At 39.1% G+C, this 18,550-nt stretch overlaps 1 pseudogene; it reads right to left on the bottom strand.

The window, feature by feature from the left end:
• The window catches only part of cox15.L, a 57,959-nt pseudogene that overhangs the window by 11,082 nt on the left and 28,327 nt on the right, over positions 1–18,550 (bottom strand).

An 18,550-nucleotide genomic window follows, 5' to 3' on the forward strand; every position in this document is an offset into this window, starting at 1 on the left:
GACAAAACTATAAGATCCAATAAATCCGCCTCACTCCACCCACCCTGCCTACATCTTATTCACTGGATTGGCTGATTTGGCTTCCGGTGATGGCGTCATGGTTAAACCATTGGTCCATTGGTTAATAAAAAGGAATACCTGTCACTTATCTGTAGTGGACTGGTTCTCTCAGTGCGGGGTATAAACAATTGTGATACTGTCCCGTCGGCCAGTTAGATTTTTCTATATAGGCAGCTCAGGGAAGAATAATATTATATAATGAATAACGTACCCCCTCTTGTAAAATATAAGGCTATTATAAGTTACCGAGGAGTTTCATGACCATATAATGTTTTTATACAGGTCATGGAACTCCGAGGTAACTTCTAATATCCTCATATTTTGCAACTGGGGGTACTTTATTATAATACACAAATTTCAGTGAGTCATGTGACAGAAATGACATCAGAACTCACCGTTTATAACTGATGACATCATATTAGAAACAAAACAATCCTACTGGGTTTAATTAATGTTTAAATATTTTTTAGCCTTAAGGTATGGAGATCCAAATTACAGAAAGATCTCTTATCCCTAAAACCTCAGGTGCCCAACATTTTGGCTACTGTGCCATACCTGTGTAGTATTACAATACACCTTTTGTTAGCAATCCACCATATTTTTTTACCCACAGTGCAGCTGTCCAGAGTAATTTCAGACACAAGCAAACACAGACAATCTTGTAAATTACATCAGGGTGTGATTCATAAGTCAGTTGCTTCTGTGGTTGCAACATGCAAAGAGAGGCCAAGTAATGGCACCTCAAAGCAAGTATTACTTCCAGTTGTCCTTTGGGTGCTTGTGCCCTATAATTTGTACCTGTCGAGCTCTTGGGCTGTCAGTTGGATCTTGTGAAGGCTCATATTCAAGCGGTGAGACTCAAGTTGGACAATCCTGCTTTAGGGTATTTAAAGAGCAAGAGGTGGGTAAGAAATGGGAGGATCCTAGGTACAGTACGTGACAAGTGGACAGTACTCATAATCATACTCCTATTTGTTCCTGTTTTTATCAGCCACCCTGGTGGCTTCCCCTGAGGATCCTATCCTGCTTGCGGGTGACTTCTTAGGAGAAGGCCTGACAAAGAGTTGCAGGTTTGTGCTGTACTGTAGTTTGAATGAACACTTTCTTAGTATTTACGGTGGGTGGTAGGAGACTAGAGTGCCCAAAGGAAATTAATGAAGACACAGGAAAAGCAAATTTGAGGTCTAGGCTGTAGACTGTCTTGGCCTTCTAGTCTCGTGTTGGTAGATTTTCATAGGAGCTTGAAAAAGGTGTTGGTGAATACGAGCACCTGCAAATTCTATGTCTTTTCTGATAAGATATGCCTCTGTTCAGACCTTAACAATAAGTTAATTAAGTTATTAATATCACTAGAGGACAGGATTATCAGGTACTTCCTCCTAATTCATTTCTTGGTATTGATAACTAGGTTCTCTCTAGAAGCAGCAAAGCCTGGCTACTCTACTACCTGCTCTCCTGCTCCTAGTGTGATGGGACCAGTATTGTAGAGCTATTTGCCACTGAAGCTAGTCTCTCAAAACCTTCCCTTAGTTTAAACAAACAGCAGTACAACGTGTATTGCTGCTTTGGGGTAACACAGGTAGCAGAGAAAAAACAAGAATGAACCAAGACATGACTTTATTGACACTGAGCTGAAAAAAATCAATTTCCAGAGTTCAAAGTTCCAATAAATAACTTCAGCTAAGCTAAGATCTCGTAATGCTTATAAAGTTGCATTGCGTCCTGATGTTCCCATGACACCCCCTCCTGGAATCGACAAAAAGAAAAACAAAACAAAAAACTTTTAGTATTCACAAGACTTTCCAGATGCTTCAGTGTATGTGATTGCACATGGGGGCACATTTACTAAGGGTCCGATATCGAGGGTTAATTAACCCTCGATATTCGACCATCGAAGTAAAATATCTATTCTGAATTGAGAAAGCCAGCTGGATGACTGGTGAAATGTCTTTAAGAAAAACACAAGTCCAGTTGATTTGATTTATTTCTATAGATATAAGGTGGATGAATTACACAAAGAGTTTTCACCAGCAAAATTTGGACTCATTACTCTCAAAATAAACCCATGTTCACATAATTACAGAGGCAAAATGATGTACATAGAGAATTCTATGTACTAGTGCTATGCAGTGCTAGTTGATCATGCTGTAATGGGAAAGGTTTTATTGATTAGTATTCCTTTAAAGAGGTGGTTCACCTTTAAGTTAATTTGTATTATGTTAATGAATGGCTAATTTTATGCAACTCTTCAATTGGCCTTCATTTTTCATTTTTATAGTTTTTGAATTATTTGCCTTCCTCTTCAGACTCTTTCTGGCTTTCAAATGGGGGTCGTTGACCCCATCTAAAACAAATGCTCTGTAAGTCAACAAATGTATTGTTATTGCTACTTTTTATTGCTCATCTTTCTATTCAGACCCTCTCCTATTCATAGTCCAGTCTCTTATTCAAATGAATGCATGGTTTGTAGATTAATTCGGACCATAGCAACTGGGTTGCTAAAACTGCAAACAGGAGAGCTTCTGAATCAAAATCTAAATAACTCAAAATAATAAAAACGAAAACCAATTGCAAATTGTCTCAGAATTATCACTCTCTACTAAGAGTACAACCCTGATGTTTCTGGACTACAAGTGTCAGCATACTGTATGCCTTGATAATAGATTGAAATGGGACTGCAGAATAGTCTGAGCCAGTGTGTTTCACGTAGTATGTACAAATGCAGTATGAATTGTTTATTTTCTGAAGGCAAAAGGGGACATAATATATTCCAACATGATGGTTTAAGCTGCTGCTCATTTAGTCATTCGAATAAAAACACATTCAGGGAATGCATAAAAACAATCAATGCACAAATGTTTAAAGGGGACATAAAACTTCCATAGTAGCGTTGCTGCAACCAAATAATGAAGACAGCATTTACTGTTAAAGGGTTTGGGCAGGCTGGGAGCTGTGGTATGGCAATATTAGAGCTGTTTAGCTCAAGAAATAACAAAAAAATCACTTTGTTCAAGCTGCCACTGTCAACATATATATATATTTGTTCTTGTCCTTAACAACACTACATTACAGAGCATTCAGCCTTCATCTTTTCTTTTCCTGATGGGTTTGCAGAATATTTATATTTCTCCAAAGATTTTGTGAAGCAATTACTAAAACAGTGTATACAGCGTATACAATTTCTTGGTGTGAAAATGGTGTGGAAATGCACCGATAAAAATGTATTATACAATGTGGACAAATTTGCTGGTTGTACCTCCTATGGTGCATGGGGTTAAGCACAAACCACACAATTGGAGAGTGTTCAGATGTATGTCTGTTCTGTCTGTATACACAAATCTTTGTGCTGAATGATTGCAGTATATCAGTATATCAGAGTAGGTACAAATGTGTGTCTGGGTGCAGTTCTCAGGTTGGAAGATCCAGGTTGGGTATGAGTCTGTCTCTAGGGGCATATTTATCAAAGAGTGAAGTTATAGATCTGCACAGCTAGAGTGAAATTCCACCACTCTCTATTAATTTCTATGGCATTTTGAAAGGCCTATTTACCAAAGGGTGAGCTTTCATTTTCACCCATTGATAAATACCCTTGTAAAAATCCCACAGAAATGAATGGAAAGTGGAGGAATTTCACACTACAGGACTGTGGTGATCTCCAGCTTCACTTTTTGATAAATATGCCCCTAGGTGAAACTCTATAACGGTGAGCAGTTACCAAACTAAGTTTAGCTCATTGCATTTGTATTATTTTTAATTCCTATGATTAAGGGAGAGCTTCCCGAAACGTGTAAGGTGATGATTTTAACCCTACTGTTGCAATAAACTTTTCCTAAGTTTTATCCGGAGTGCCGTCTGAATGAATTGCTCATTGGATCTATAGTACAGTGGGGACGCTGGTGTCTGAGCACACGAAGCTTCGTAGAGCTGACCGGAGGGGCACAGCATGGTGGGGTGAGTCTAGGGCGGTCATTCTTTATCTATTTTTCAGGATAGTTATATATTATATGCATACAAATGATCTGTCTTGCCATTTTACCCAGCACTGACAAACTGACCAAAAAAAGACTTACTCACCACTATACATTAATTTTTAATCTTCCTCATGGATATGGCTGATGAATGTAGTAAGAGTTGACAATATAGTTGTTTGCTCAAGCTTCTGTAAAGCAGTTCTTGTTCACCTTGCAGTTTTAGCCTTCCTAAGCAGCCATTGTCTTACTAGCAGGCTAGCCGAAAGCTCCTCATCAGCTTACCCTGGGTTTCATAAACCCATTACAGGAAGACAAAAGGGGCATGGCCAAGCACTCAATGGGGTCATTTCTATGGGATTTTTAAGAGTATTTATCAATGGGTGAAAGTGAAAGTTCATCCTTTGATAAATACGCCTTTAAAAATGCCATAGAAATGAATGGAGAGTGGTGGAATATCACTCTAGCAAACTTCACTCTTTGATAAAAATACCCCAAAGGGTTAAAGAACACTGAAGACTTTTAGTGCACAACTTTCCATTTTGTGATATAATACATACATCTGTAGCGAATCCTACAAGCTGTGCTTGGCTCTCTACCCATCAGTTATTTGATTTACTATTTTTTTAATTATACACCCAAACAGAGGGGCCGATTCACTAAGGGTCGAATATCGAGGCTTAATTAACCCTCGATATTCGACTAGGAATTAAAATCCTTCGAATATCGAAGTCGAAGGATTTAGCGCATATAGTTCGATCGAACGATCAGTGGCGTAACTAGATATTACTGGGCCCCACAGCAAATTATTTTTCCGGCCCCCAAAATGTTTAGAGGTTGACTTGTTTCTCCAATATTTATTGAAATTGTATATGAATTAGGGCCTTGTGGGACCCCTATACTTCCTGGCCCCCCTCTGCTTCCTCTATAGTTACGCCCCTTGCGAACGGTCGAAGGATAACTCCTTCGATCGAACGATAAAATCCTTCGATCAAAAAAAGTTAGCCAAGCCTATGGGGACCTTCCCCATAGGCTAACATTGACTTCGGTAGCTTTTAGATGGCGAACTAGGGGGTCGAAGTTTTTTTTAAAGAGACAGTACTTCGAATATCGAATGGTCAAATAGTCGAATGATCTTTAGTTCGAATCCTTCGATTCGAAGTCGAAGTCGTAGTCGAAGGTCGAAGTAGCCCAAAAAAAAAATTCGAAATTCAAAGTTTTTTACCTTCGAATCCTTCACTTGAAGTTAGTGAATCGGCCCCAGAATTATAAAAACAAATTTTGACTTATTAATCTAGTAATGACAAGTCATTAAACCACTGACTGCCAAGCTAGTAAAATCATAATGTGGTTAAACAAACCATTGACATTGAATGTTTGCATCCAGACTACTGCAGATGTATTGGGTGATGCTTTTAAAGGGCATGTAAAGGCAAAAAAATAAAATCCCATTTTTACTTTCTTTAATAAAAAAGAAACCTATCTCCAATATACTTTAATTAAAAAATGTGACCTGACTGTATGCAGTGAAATTCTCCCTTCATTTACTGCTGTGGATAAGAATTGTCAGATGGTCCCTAACTGCTGAGCAGGGAAACAATCATACTTATGAACAGCAGGGGGAGCCCCCGCCTTACTTCCCAGTCATGCAGAACTCAAGCAGCTTTGTTTATGACGACCCCTAAGCAGCCCAGACCACACTGAGCATGTGCACAGTCTTAGTCTTGCAAAGATGTTTAACAAAGTTACAAGATGGTGACCCCCTGTAGCCAACTTTGAAAGCATAAATTATTTGTTTGATAAGGCTTGTGATGCAGTAAGTTCATGTTTATATGTAGTATACAAAATACAGCATTTCTAGCCTTATTCTATTTTAGACTTTACATGCCCTTTAATGGACAAACAGAGTGAATAAGAACTGCAAATCAATTTACATGTCTCATCAGTCTGTCCAAAGTATAGCAAATCTGCTTAAGCCCCAGTCCTTTCCCCTACCTCTAGTACTGGCAGAAAACTTGTGTTTCAATGGGAAATTGTGTTTCTTAAAAAAAGGAAGCAGTCCACATGCCGGAGTCTGAGTAGCACTATGGTACATGGAGCACTGTGAGTGTGTCCAACAACAGGGATGTACTAAACTACGGTACTACTCTGTCAGGTCAATAGATAAAGAAATATTAAAGATGGGTGTCCCTTTCAAACACATAAGTTAAATCAAAACTTGGGTATTGGGGATATACATAATACAAATAGAGCCTTCTGTGAAAAGAACACCACTCACCATTCATTTGTTGGCATGTACCATTGGGATTCTGCCAAGAGGTGAGTTGAGATACTCACCAAGGGCAGGAAAAAGCTGTTTCTTGTAACTTTAAGAGGCAAAATTCCAGTTTTTAAATGGGAATTTTGGCTTATCCTGCACCCAGGCCTGCTGATTGCCAGTAACACCATTGTGGGCACTTGAAGGGTTCACTAATATAATAAGGCATAATGCAGAGTAGTAGGTTTTGGTCATGTGCTCCTTGAGGGCTTGTGGGTCAATCCCATGTGGGGGGGGGCTGGCAAGAAACACCTGGGACCAGCGATGCCCACACTGTTCCCACACACAATACAGGGAGCTGCAGCATATACAGTAAAATAACATATATTGCACTTCTAGTGTAGCATGGATAATCATACTGATTCTGTCATTGGAAGGACTGTCTCTTTAACTAACTGGAGTGACTTGGACCAGACTGAACATGAATTAGTAACAAGTCAGAAATAAAATATAGGACTCCCTCCCAACAGTTGGATCCTTCATTGCACTGGAGCTTCCCCCCTACATGTCTGCAATGGTTCAATCCCCTATGTAACGTGTGTAACAGACCCCTGTACTGTATGCAAGTCATATGTGTGCAATAGAGAGCAACAGCCCCCAGCCAATGCTATAAGTCAGTGGTACGTAGGAGAGCACAGACATGTAACTTCCCTACCTGCCTCCTTACATCTCCCATCAAGTCCTCTGATCACTTCTCACAGAAAACACTTCCTGCATTGTGCATGTGACCTGTGAGCCATGTGACCAGCAGCATGTGACACAGGGCAGAAATGAGGAATCTGTGCTGAGAAATGGCCGGCTCTGTACAAAGTGACCCCAAAGCCCTGGGTCCCAGAAGAAATGCCATTTCTATGTTGCTATTTGATTTGTTACTTCTAGACCCAGTGTTCCATATGCCTAAAACATCATTGTCCCCCATATATATGATGTAGAGCCAAGTGTAATAATAAATCAGTACCTTGCACATGGGTTTTTTTAAACAAAATTTTTAGAAGATGTGCATGAACATACCCCATTACAAGATATAATTTCTTGAGCCTGCACTTGATTAATATCTATAGGTGGCACTGGCCCTTATGTTACATTTGTATAGAAGTCAAATGAATGATTTGTTCATATCAGGGCCCAAACTAGGGGTTGGCAGAAGAGGCAGGTACAACAGTGGTGGTGGGGGGGGGGCCAAGCATGCACCTTTTCTATTGTCTACCCCTATATATATACACACACAACAAACTTGGCAACTACCACAAAAACAAATGACTCCCCTCCCCATGCACATGAACAGCAGTATAGAACAGACTGTTGGACTTTCATATATTAAATAGCTCAGAATCTAATTTGTGCCCAGGTCTCTACCTGGAGATATGTACCTGGCTCTGCGCTGCAATGGTATCTTCCAGCCTGTGCCCAGGTAGAGATATGTAACTGGCTCTGCGCTACAATGGTATCTTCCAGCCTGTGCCCAGGTAGAGATATGTACCTGGCTCTGCGCTGCAATGGTATCTTCCAGCCTGTGCCCAGGTGATGATGTCATGAAGTGGCACCTGCCATGAGACCTCAACTGTTGGAAAGAGACAGTTGGTGAGGAGACATCAGAGAGTGAGAGGAGAGAAGAGAGATCAACGCGACTTTAGAGAGAAAATGAAGAGGAATCGTCGCAATTCAGACCCAGGGCCATCGCAGAAGAAAAGGAGACCAGGAAGTGAGAAGAAAGAAGATGGAAAGACCAAGAAGAAGAGAGTGAGGAGTCTGGAGGAGCAGCATGTACCAGATGAGAGCTGCAGGGAGGAGAAAAGGAGAAGGGAGGAAAATGATGAAGGTAAAGAAAAAAATAGCTTTTTTTTAGGAAAAAGGAGTGGCCCACGTGATTTACATAATTTATTGGGGCAGTGTTGGAGTGTTTAGAGCTTAGCTACTAACATAGGTGCTAAATTGTACAAGTGCAGATGCCAATGGCAACTAATCATCAAACAGCTTGAAACAGTCTATTTTATCCTAAAATGACTAGAAAGATTTGATTGGTTGCTAGGAGTAATTTTACTGGTGCAATTAACACTTATCCCCATATGTAATAAAATACATTAAGTTTGCCATTGACACTAACCCACAGTTGACCAGCAAATTCAACCGTTCTGTTACATTGAGAGAACCTGCCTGTGCACTATTTATATTGACTACATATTTCAATAAATTGCAAAAAAAGGGGCAGCCCACATAAATGTTGATTCAATATTTAACCAGTGCAATTGCTGTTTAGGTTTTGGTTGCAAATATAGATTCAAAATTGCACAAGGGCAGTCGCCTATAGTAACCAATCAGAAAGTGCCTGGGAACAATATCCATTAACAAATCCCCACAAATGTAATGAGTTTGCCCAGGTGAGGTAATTCAAACTGACTAATCAGTACATGCTCATACATTGACTTTATGAGAATGTATTGATAAACTCAGTATAGGGTATTGTAATTGTGGCCCCTGGCAAATAATAGCGTAGTGCCCCCTAATGTATAATAGTACCCCCACATCATTATGATTTTACCATTTTAGTATTTTTTTTTCTATTCTCCTTCCTTCATATCAATGGGGTGTCTGCTAAAACCGTAAGCCATGGGGTATAGTTTACCAAGCGTTTTGACCTTGTGGTGCTTTGAAAACCATCTTTTGGCTCATTTGGGGTTTGATCTTTACAAGTCAGAAATCTATACATGTTGTATCATTATCCACTAGGATCACTACAGTGGTGTCACAGTATATAATGCTATTAAGCATATGAAGAAATCTAATTTTGTTTTAAAAATAATATATCATTTTCCTAGGTAAAAAAACAGGGCCTATATTGAAAAATATTAAAATGTGAATGGTTTTTTTGGAAATCAGCTAGTGCTCAAAGGGTTAAGTAGAACAGACTGTTCTGTATTGCCATGGCATTACCTCCCATGATGCCAAGGTTCTCCTATTCTATAAGGGAGAGAAACAGACACATTTTGAAGGTGTTATTTTTGTATCTATAATTTTTATTGATTTTCATTTATATTCACAACATACTTTCTTATTGTACTAGTATGGACATATTTTTTCTGAATATATCAAACAGTAATATATATACGTTGCATAATGATAATGTCTATGTTGTAGAATCATGTAACAAATCTGTGAAATTGACTGTAAATTACACAATCGCATTATCATTGTCATAATCAAACTGTATGTCACAGACTTAAATGAAATAAAATGTGATACATTAAAATAAATTAAAATAAAATGCAAATTATAATGCCTCTCATTTATTTTGATTCAGTTGTTTTCCATTCTTAAGGTGTTTCAAGCGTATGGTAGAAGTAAAATTATGTATCATGCAACAAATTGTGTCTAAAGAATTCTAGAAGTGATATATTAACTATATATTATTACATGTGTTGTAAATAATATCTCTTTTCTTCACTAGGAGATGCCAAAACCGTAACACCAGCTCAGTCTTCAAGGCTTGACCCGCTCAGTGTCTCCAGCTATGACATATTCTCTATGCTGGGAACAGGAGGATATGGCAAAGTGAGTGACTGGTTTCCATTAGGCGCAATTCTTTTTTTCTATAGTTTCTAGATCCTAAATGCGATGGGAACCAAATGGAATGAGTGTTCTGTAGACTATTTCCAATCATGGGTCAGATTCAACTCAGTTAAAAAAAAAGTTATCTCATGGTTTACCACGTTAAATTGAATGTTGCCTATACATTTTCACATGATAAACCTTTTTATCACTGAATTAAATCTGGCCCAATGTACGAAAGAACAAATACAAAACTCAATAATATTTCCAACTATGGGGTAAATTAATCAAAGAGTGAAGTTCCGCCACTAGAGTGAAATGCCGCAGCTCTCAATTCATTTCTATGGGATTTTGAAAGGCGTATTTATCAATGGGTGAAAGTGAAATTTTACCTTTGATAAATACGCCTTTAAAAATCCCATAGAAATGAATGGGGAGTGGCGCAATTTCACTCTAGTGGCGGAACTTCACTATTAACTTCACTCTTTGATAAATATACCCCTATATATCAATGTGTTTTCCATCTTGCTCTAATTTCAGTATATTTATTGACTCTTTTCTTGCCTTTCTCAGGTCATGCTGGCCAAGTTAAAAGACAGGAAGACACACGTGGCTCTGAAGTACATCAGAAAGACAGAGTCAGAATATGACAGCATTGTCACCGAGGCACAGGTCCTAAAAATCTCAAGGGACTGTCAATTCCTTTGCCAAGGCTATGCTGCTTTTCAAACCCAGGTACAGCACTGACTCAGTATTTCATTCAGTCCCACACATGCAGGTTGGGCTGGTCTGCCAAACTGCCAGAGCATCTCTTGGTTGGTGCCAGTCAATTGGTCCAGCCAGGGTACCCATCAACTACCCACAATATTAATAAACTGATGCAATATATTCATATTATATATTTCATTCATTTTATGTAACATGTACAGCAATGAGTTACTTTTACTCAGAGGACTCCTTGCCCAATCCTATTTGGTTTTATGTTTCTGAGTGCCAACTTATATGTGTCTTTTTGTCTGTGTAACCAGCGGCATGCCCTCTACGTCATGGAATACCTGAGCGGGGGAAGCCTGGAAGACGAGTTGGACAACGGATGGCTCGAAAGGGAGAAAATCCAGTAAGTGGCACATGTAGTAAATGGTACTAGTATAATATCACTAAGAAATACTTTTATACCAATTAAACCTATGGGGGGGGGTAATGGAAAAAAATCAGCTTGGCTAATAACCAATAAACATATATAATTTGCTAGTTAACTCTTTGGAAACACATATCTTATAGAGTAATCTTTTCTAACCATTTTTCCCTTGTTTAAAAGGTTCTATTCAGCTGAGATGATATGCGGCCTGCAGTTCCTGCACAGCAAGGGGATCATCCATCGGTCAGTATAGATTTCTTCATCTCTGTAACATTCTACAGCAGAGGCCACACTCAGGTTGTTCTGCAAATCAACATCCCTTGTCTTCTTCTGTGTAACTCCTTTAATCTCTTTATTAGAGACATCAAACCCCTCAACATCCTATTGGATCGCAAAGGCCATGCTAAGATCTCAGACTTCGGCCTGGCTGTACAAAATGTCTTCAAAGATGACACCATCACTGGCCGGGTCGGAACTCTGTCATATGTGGCCCCAGAGGTAAGACATGGAATTACAGTATATTTACAGTAGAAACCAAGTAAAAATAATTAGTAAAGGAGATTATGTCAAGGACAAAAGAACTGTATCTAGCGCATGTCTATCAAATACATTTATACCTACATGTTATATAAATAAGCACGTTTGGCTTTATTTCGATTTTTTTATTAAAATCTGTGAATATGCCTGCAAGTTTTCTCTTAAGTAATAACTTTTCTTTCTGGTCAAGATCCTACAAGGATTGCCATACAATGCAGCGGTCGACTGGTGGTCACTTGGGATCACCATCTGCAACTTGGCCACTGGAGAGACCCCGTTTTACAACGATGACAGAGAAAGACTCATTGAATCGATCACCTTGGATGAGCCTGAAATACCTGAATGGCTGGATGACGGTCTAATAGATCTTCTGGAAAAGGTGGGTATCAACAGTGGGATAGAGAAATGGGAATAACTATCCTGCAAACCTATGGATCATTTGCAGTGGTTTCATTGATGGGTTTTTCAGTGAGTATAAAATCTGTGGTATAAAAATAATTGCCTTTTCAAACTTTAGCTCCTTAGAAAGAATCCGAGGCGACGACTCGGTGCACAAGGGGACATCAGGTGCCACCAATTCTATGAGTCCATCGATTGGGTGGTGCTGGAAGAACAAGGAGCAGAGCCCCCTCTCCAGCCAAGTGAAGTAAGTACATGATTTCTGAAGTTTTATTTATGCCATGAAAATCAATACACACAAGGAAAATGCAAAAGTATCTCTAATGCACTTCCATTTCAAAAGGCTGGACATTTTCATTGTAATCTTTATTGTTTAGTGTTATGAAATACACAACAAACTGAAACACAAACTGCTATTTTTACTACCAAAGCCTGCTAACAACATTTAAACACAAATACAGTAACTATTCTCTTGCTCATAATAGGTATTTTGTAGGATCTCAACTAAATAGTTTTTTCCCTCCGTTCAGCCATCAGCAAAGCTATTCAAGCCGTATGAGGGAAAGCTGTCGTTCCTCGGGTCCCAGGAAGATGAAGCCACATCAGGGGACAATAAAATCGTCTCTGGATTTTCATTCCTACATTCCTCCTGGCTGGAGTAAGTGAGTAGGTGAGTGTGTGTGATCCAGCCAGTCATAATAACATGCTGTTCCATCTAGCATACAGTAGGTACATAAGATCAGAGGACAGTGGGAATATCTGTGGATTCAACATCAGCTCCACCTGCTGCACAAAGGCCGTATTATCATCTGCATTTCCTTCCTTGGTAACATCAGGCGCAGTCACTCATCTGGTGCATGGCGGGTAAGTATTAGGTGGGTATATATATGTGAGCGAATGGTGAGTGAATGTGAGATATGAAAGGATAAGGGTGTAACGAGAAGGCAAGCAGATGGCAAGATCTCAGACTGCTTCGTCTTCCTGCACATCATGTCTATAGATCCTATACCCTGTGAGTTTTGTATATAGTTCTGTAAAAATCCAGGGCAAGGGTTTTTTCCCTGTCTGAAGTAAGATGGGTTTTTTTTTACCTTGTCCTGGTTTAAGTTTAGTTTTAGTCAAATGAGCAAAGGGTGGGACGTCATAGACACGTGCAGTTTAATCCTCGTTTGTTGTCTTTGTTTGTCACGTTTGTCTTGTCTTGTGTGAGGCGTTACACCCGGAGTGCCGGTAACAGGGTTGAAGCCTTGGCGTGGCGTTACTGCTCACATGTATAAACATGTGCTAATTCAACCAATGGTGTGACTGTGAGTGAGGAAATGCATTGGCAGAATTTGTGTTATTTAGGTCCAATTTGTCTACAACATAAACCCAGTAGGCTGGTTTTGCTTCCAGTAAGACTTAATTATATCTTTGTTTGGATCAAGTATAGGTATGGGACCTGTTATCCAGAATGCTCGGGAGTTGGATATTTCAGATAAGGATCCTTCTGTAATTTGGATCTTGATACCTTAAGTCTGCTTGAATATCATATAATAAACATTATATTCAATAAACCTAAGAGGTTTGTTTTGCTTCAAATTAATATTAAGTATGTCCAAGTTTGGATTAAGTACAATGTACTGTTTTATTATTAGAGAAAAGGGAAATCATTTTTAAAAACTTGGATTATTTGGATAAAATAGAGTCTATGGGAGACAACCTTTCACGTAATGTTGGAGCTTTCTGGATAACGGGCTTCTGGATAATGGATCCCATGCCTGTACAAGGTTTTATTATTACAGAGAAAAAGGATTATTTAATTAAAATGGAGTCTATGGAAGGAGGCCTTTTCATAATTTGGAGCTTTCTGGAGTAACAGGTTTATGGATAACGGATCCCATACCTGTATCTTCTGGCCTTCTGAAAGGCTAATATCGAACTGGTTGCTAAAGGCTAGACTTTAAGCAAACTTTACAGCTGATATTACATTACCCTCTTATCACCAAATCAATATATCAGCGCAATGTAACTATAGACTGACAGTAAAATCAAGTGCATTCAATTAAGGATTAACTACTAACTTAAACTTGAAGGAACCACAGCTGTTATTACATTACCCCGAATAGAGGGCTTCCCAATGCAGCGATGATTTCAAATAAGCCTCTAATAGACCCCAGGCTACCCCTTTCTTGTATCCTGCAGTAAAAAACCCAACATTGGTCAAACATAAATAACCCACCTCCCCAAAGGTCAATGTTGTTCCTGGTGTAAATCATTGTACTTAAGAAATCTATTACTGATTGTTTATATCATTGAGGGTCAAATACATGGTCAATATACACAAGTGCCCATTCTACAAGGTCTAGAGCAGGGATTCCCAACCTTTTGAACCCGTGAGCAACATTTAGAAGAAAAAAAAAAATGGTAAGAAACACAAACATGAAAAATGTTCTTGGGGTGCCAAATAAGTTCTACGATTGGCCATTTAGTAGCCCCTATGTGGATTGTCAATTATTATATATATATTTATTGTTACAGGTACTTTTTATTCCTAATCTTTCTATTGAGGGCCTCTCCTATTCATATTTCAGTATCTTATTCAAATCAGTGCATTGTTGCTAGGGTATTTTGGTCCCTAGCAACTATATTGCAAACTAGAAAGCTGCTGAATAAAAAGCTAAATAACTCAAAAACTACAAATAATAGAAAATGGAAATCAATGGCAAATTGAATATAACATACTGAAAGTTAACTCAAATGTAAACAACTCCTTTAATAAAACCATGAATAATGAACACAGTGGCTCAAAAACATGTGATTTTCTATATATGCAATTATGCATGTTAGTGAAGCTGCCATATTACTTACTCTCAGTTAAGGCATTTGTGACAGGCTTTAGTTCATCCAAACTCATGATTTGTGACCACTAAAGATGGCTTCTACTGAAATCTCTGATTATTTACTCAAAAGATCACTCATAGGGGCAAATTCACTAATATTCGTAGTTGCGCCAGACGTATCTTCGCCGCACTTCCCCAGGCGCAGTTTCGCCAGTGCTCCGCAAATTCACTAAAATCCGAAGTTGCACTCAGGGGTAGCGTAAGGTTGCGAAGTTGTGCTAGCGTTGATTCGGTAAGCAAAGCGAAGTTACGCTAGCGATGGTTAATTTGCATACGGCGCCAAATTCAAATTTCTATAGAGGAATATGTAGCAGCACTACAAATGCCTGGGAAACCTTCAAAACATCAAATAAAATTTTTATTTTGCCCTACACATGTGCCCACTGTATAGTTAAGTTGCCATGAATTAGGAAATGTAGGGGGGAAGGAGGGGAGCCCCAAAAAAGTTTTTGATCTTTTTCAGCCTATCACCCATAATATAGAAAAAACGCCAGCGTTTTTTGGGACTTAGAAAAAATGTGAACTTTTTTTGAAGCAATCCCTATCTACTCTACTGCACTTCGCCTGGTCTGAGGTGGCGAAGGAAGTCAAACGTAAAAGGTAGCGGTCAGTACAATGCGCGTGTTAGTGAATTTGCGTAGTTACGTCCGTTGCGCAAATTCGCCAGGCGTAAGGGTGCGAAGTAACACTAGCGAAGTTACTCCAGCGTTCATGAATTTGCGAAGTAACGAAAATGCCCAACGCTAGCGAATTGACGCTAGCGTTAGGCGCTTAGATAATTTGCCCCATAGAGTCCAGAATCCTATTTGCAAAGCTCTGAAATGGACACAAAACTAACATCACCTTGATGCTATTTAGCAAGGAACTTGTCTCCATACATGTCTCTTAGCAACCTCTGGTACCAGCTGCGATGAACTGATGCATGGCATAAATGTAGCCCTGTAGTTACTGCCAGCCTTTTAATCCCAGGGTTCACTTAGTGACTTTGACTGAATTGTGCCACATGAATTGGACTCTAATACATGTATGGGATCCGTTATCCGGAAACTCATTATCAAGAAAGCTAAAAATCATGGGAAAGCATCACTCATAGACTCCAATTTAGTCAAATAATCCAAAAACTGTTTCTTTTTTCTTTGAACAAATAAGAAACTGCCTTGTACTTAATCTCAAATAAGATATAATAAATCCTAATTGGAAGCAAAACAATCCCATTGGGTTTATTGAATTTTTAAATGATTTTTCGTTGGTTTAAAGTGTGGAGATTGAAACTAAAAAAAGATCCCTTATCTAGAAAACCACAGGTCCCGAGCATTCTAGATAACTGGTTCCATACCGGTATAGTATCTCTGGAAGTGAATATTGCTTGAACATATGTTTTCTCTTGTTATCCACTACTACTGGTTTCTACTGGTTTCCCAGGGTGTATCAGTCCAATTATCACTCCTTCTACAAATGTTTAAAGGGGACATAAAACTTCCATAGTAGCGTTGCTGCAACCAAATAATGAAGACAGCATTTACTGTTAAAGGGTTTGGGCAGGCTGGGAGCTGTGGTATGGCAATATTAGAGCTGTTTAGCTCAAGAAATAACAAAAAAATCACTTTGTTCAAGCTGCCACTGTCAACATATATATATATTTGTTCTTGTCCTTAACAACACTACATTACAGAGCATTCAGCCTTCATCTTTTCTTTTCCTGATGGGTTTGCAGAATATTTATATTTCTCCAAAGATTTTGTGAAGCAATTACTAAAGCGGCGTGTACTTCTTATGCCAGGGACAAACACTTGGGTAATTGTATACAATTTCTGGGTGTGAAAATGGTGTGGAAATGCACCGATAAAAATGTATTATAAAATGTGGACAAATTTGCTGGTTGTACCTCCTATGGTGCATGGGGTTAAGCACAAACCACACAATTGGAGAGTGTTCAGATGTATGTCTGTTCTGTCTGTATACACAAATCTTTGTGCTGAATGATTGCAGTATATCAGTATATCAGAGTAGGTACAAATGTGTGTCTGGGTGCAGTTCTCAGGTTGGAAGATCCAGGTTGGGTATGGGTCTGTCTCTAGGGGCATATTTATCAAAGAGTGAAGTTATAGATCTGCACAGCTAGGGGCCGATTCACTAACTTCGAGTGAAGGATTCGAAGTAAAAAAAACTTCGAATTTCGAAGTTTTTTTTGGGCTACTTCGACCATCGGATGGGCTACTTCGACCTTCGACCACGACTTGAATCGAAGGATTCGAAGTAAAAATCGTTCGACTATTCGATAGTCGAAGTACTGTCTCTTTAAAAAAAGCTTTGACCCCCTAGTTCGGCATCTAAAAGCTACCGAAGTCAATGTTAGCCTATGGGGAAGGTCCCCATAGGCTTGGCTAACTTTTTTTGATCGAAGGATATTCCTTCGATCGTTGGATTAAAATCCTTCGAATCGTTCGATTCGAAGGATTTAATCGTTCGATCGAAGGAATTATCCTTCGATCGTTCGATCGTACTATCTGCGCTAAATCCTTCGACTTCGATATTCGAAGTCGAAGGATTTCAATTCCCAGTCGAATATCGAGGGTGAATTAACCCTCGATATTTGACCCTTAGTGAATCAGCCCCTTAGAGTGAAATTCCACCACTCTCTATTAATTTCTATGGCATTTTGAAAGGCCTATTTACCAAAGGGTGAGCGTTCATTTTCACCCATTGATAAATACCCTTGTAAAAATCCCACAGAAATGAATGGAAAGTGGAGGAATTTCACACTACAGGACTGTGGTGATCTCCAGCTTCACTTTTTGATAAATACGCCCCTAGGTGAAACTCTATCACGATGAGCAGTTACTTTGTACCAAACTGAGTTTAGCTCATTGCTTTTGTATTATTTTTAATGCCTATGATTAAGGGAGAGCTTCCCGAAACGTGTAAGGTGATGATTTTAACCCTACTGTTGCAAAAATCTTTTCCTAAGTTTTATCTGGAGTGCCGTCTGAACTAATTGCTCATTGGATCTATAGTACAGTGGGGACGCTGGTGTCTGAGCACACGAAGCTTCGTAGAGCTGACCTGAGGGGCACATTGTGGTGGGGTGAGTTTAGAGCAGTCATTCTTTATCTATTTTTCAGGATAGTTATATATTATATGCATACAAATGATCTGTCTTGCCATTTTACCCAGCACTGACAAACTGACCAAAAAAAGACTTACTCACCACTATACATTAATTTTTAATTTTCCTCATGGATATGGCTGATGAATGTAGTAAGAGTTGACAATATAGTTGTTTGCTCAAGCTTCTGTGAAGTGGTCCTTGCTCACCTTGCAGTTTTAGCTTTCCTAATCAGCCATTGTCTTACTAGCAGGCTAGCCACAAGCTCCTTAATACCTTCCCCTGGGTTTCATAAACCCATTACAGGAAGACAGAAGGTGCATGGCCAAGCACTCAATGGGGTATATTCATCAAAGAGTGAAGTTAGAGATTGCCAAAGTACACTAGAGTGAAAATATGCCACTCTCCAATCCTTTCTATGGGATTTTTAAGAGTATTTATCAATGGGTGAAAGTTCATCCTTTGATAAATACACCTTTAAAATTGCCATAGAAATGAATGGAGAGTGATGGAATATCATTTTAGCAAACTTCACTCTTTGATAAAGAAGACTGAAGACTTTTAGTGCACAACTTTCAATTTCGTGACACAATAGGT

The sequence above is a fragment of the Xenopus laevis genome, chromosome 7L (assembly GCF_017654675.1).
Source record: "Xenopus laevis strain J_2021 chromosome 7L, Xenopus_laevis_v10.1, whole genome shotgun sequence".
NCBI classification, from domain to species: Eukaryota; Metazoa; Chordata; class Amphibia; order Anura; family Pipidae; genus Xenopus; species Xenopus laevis.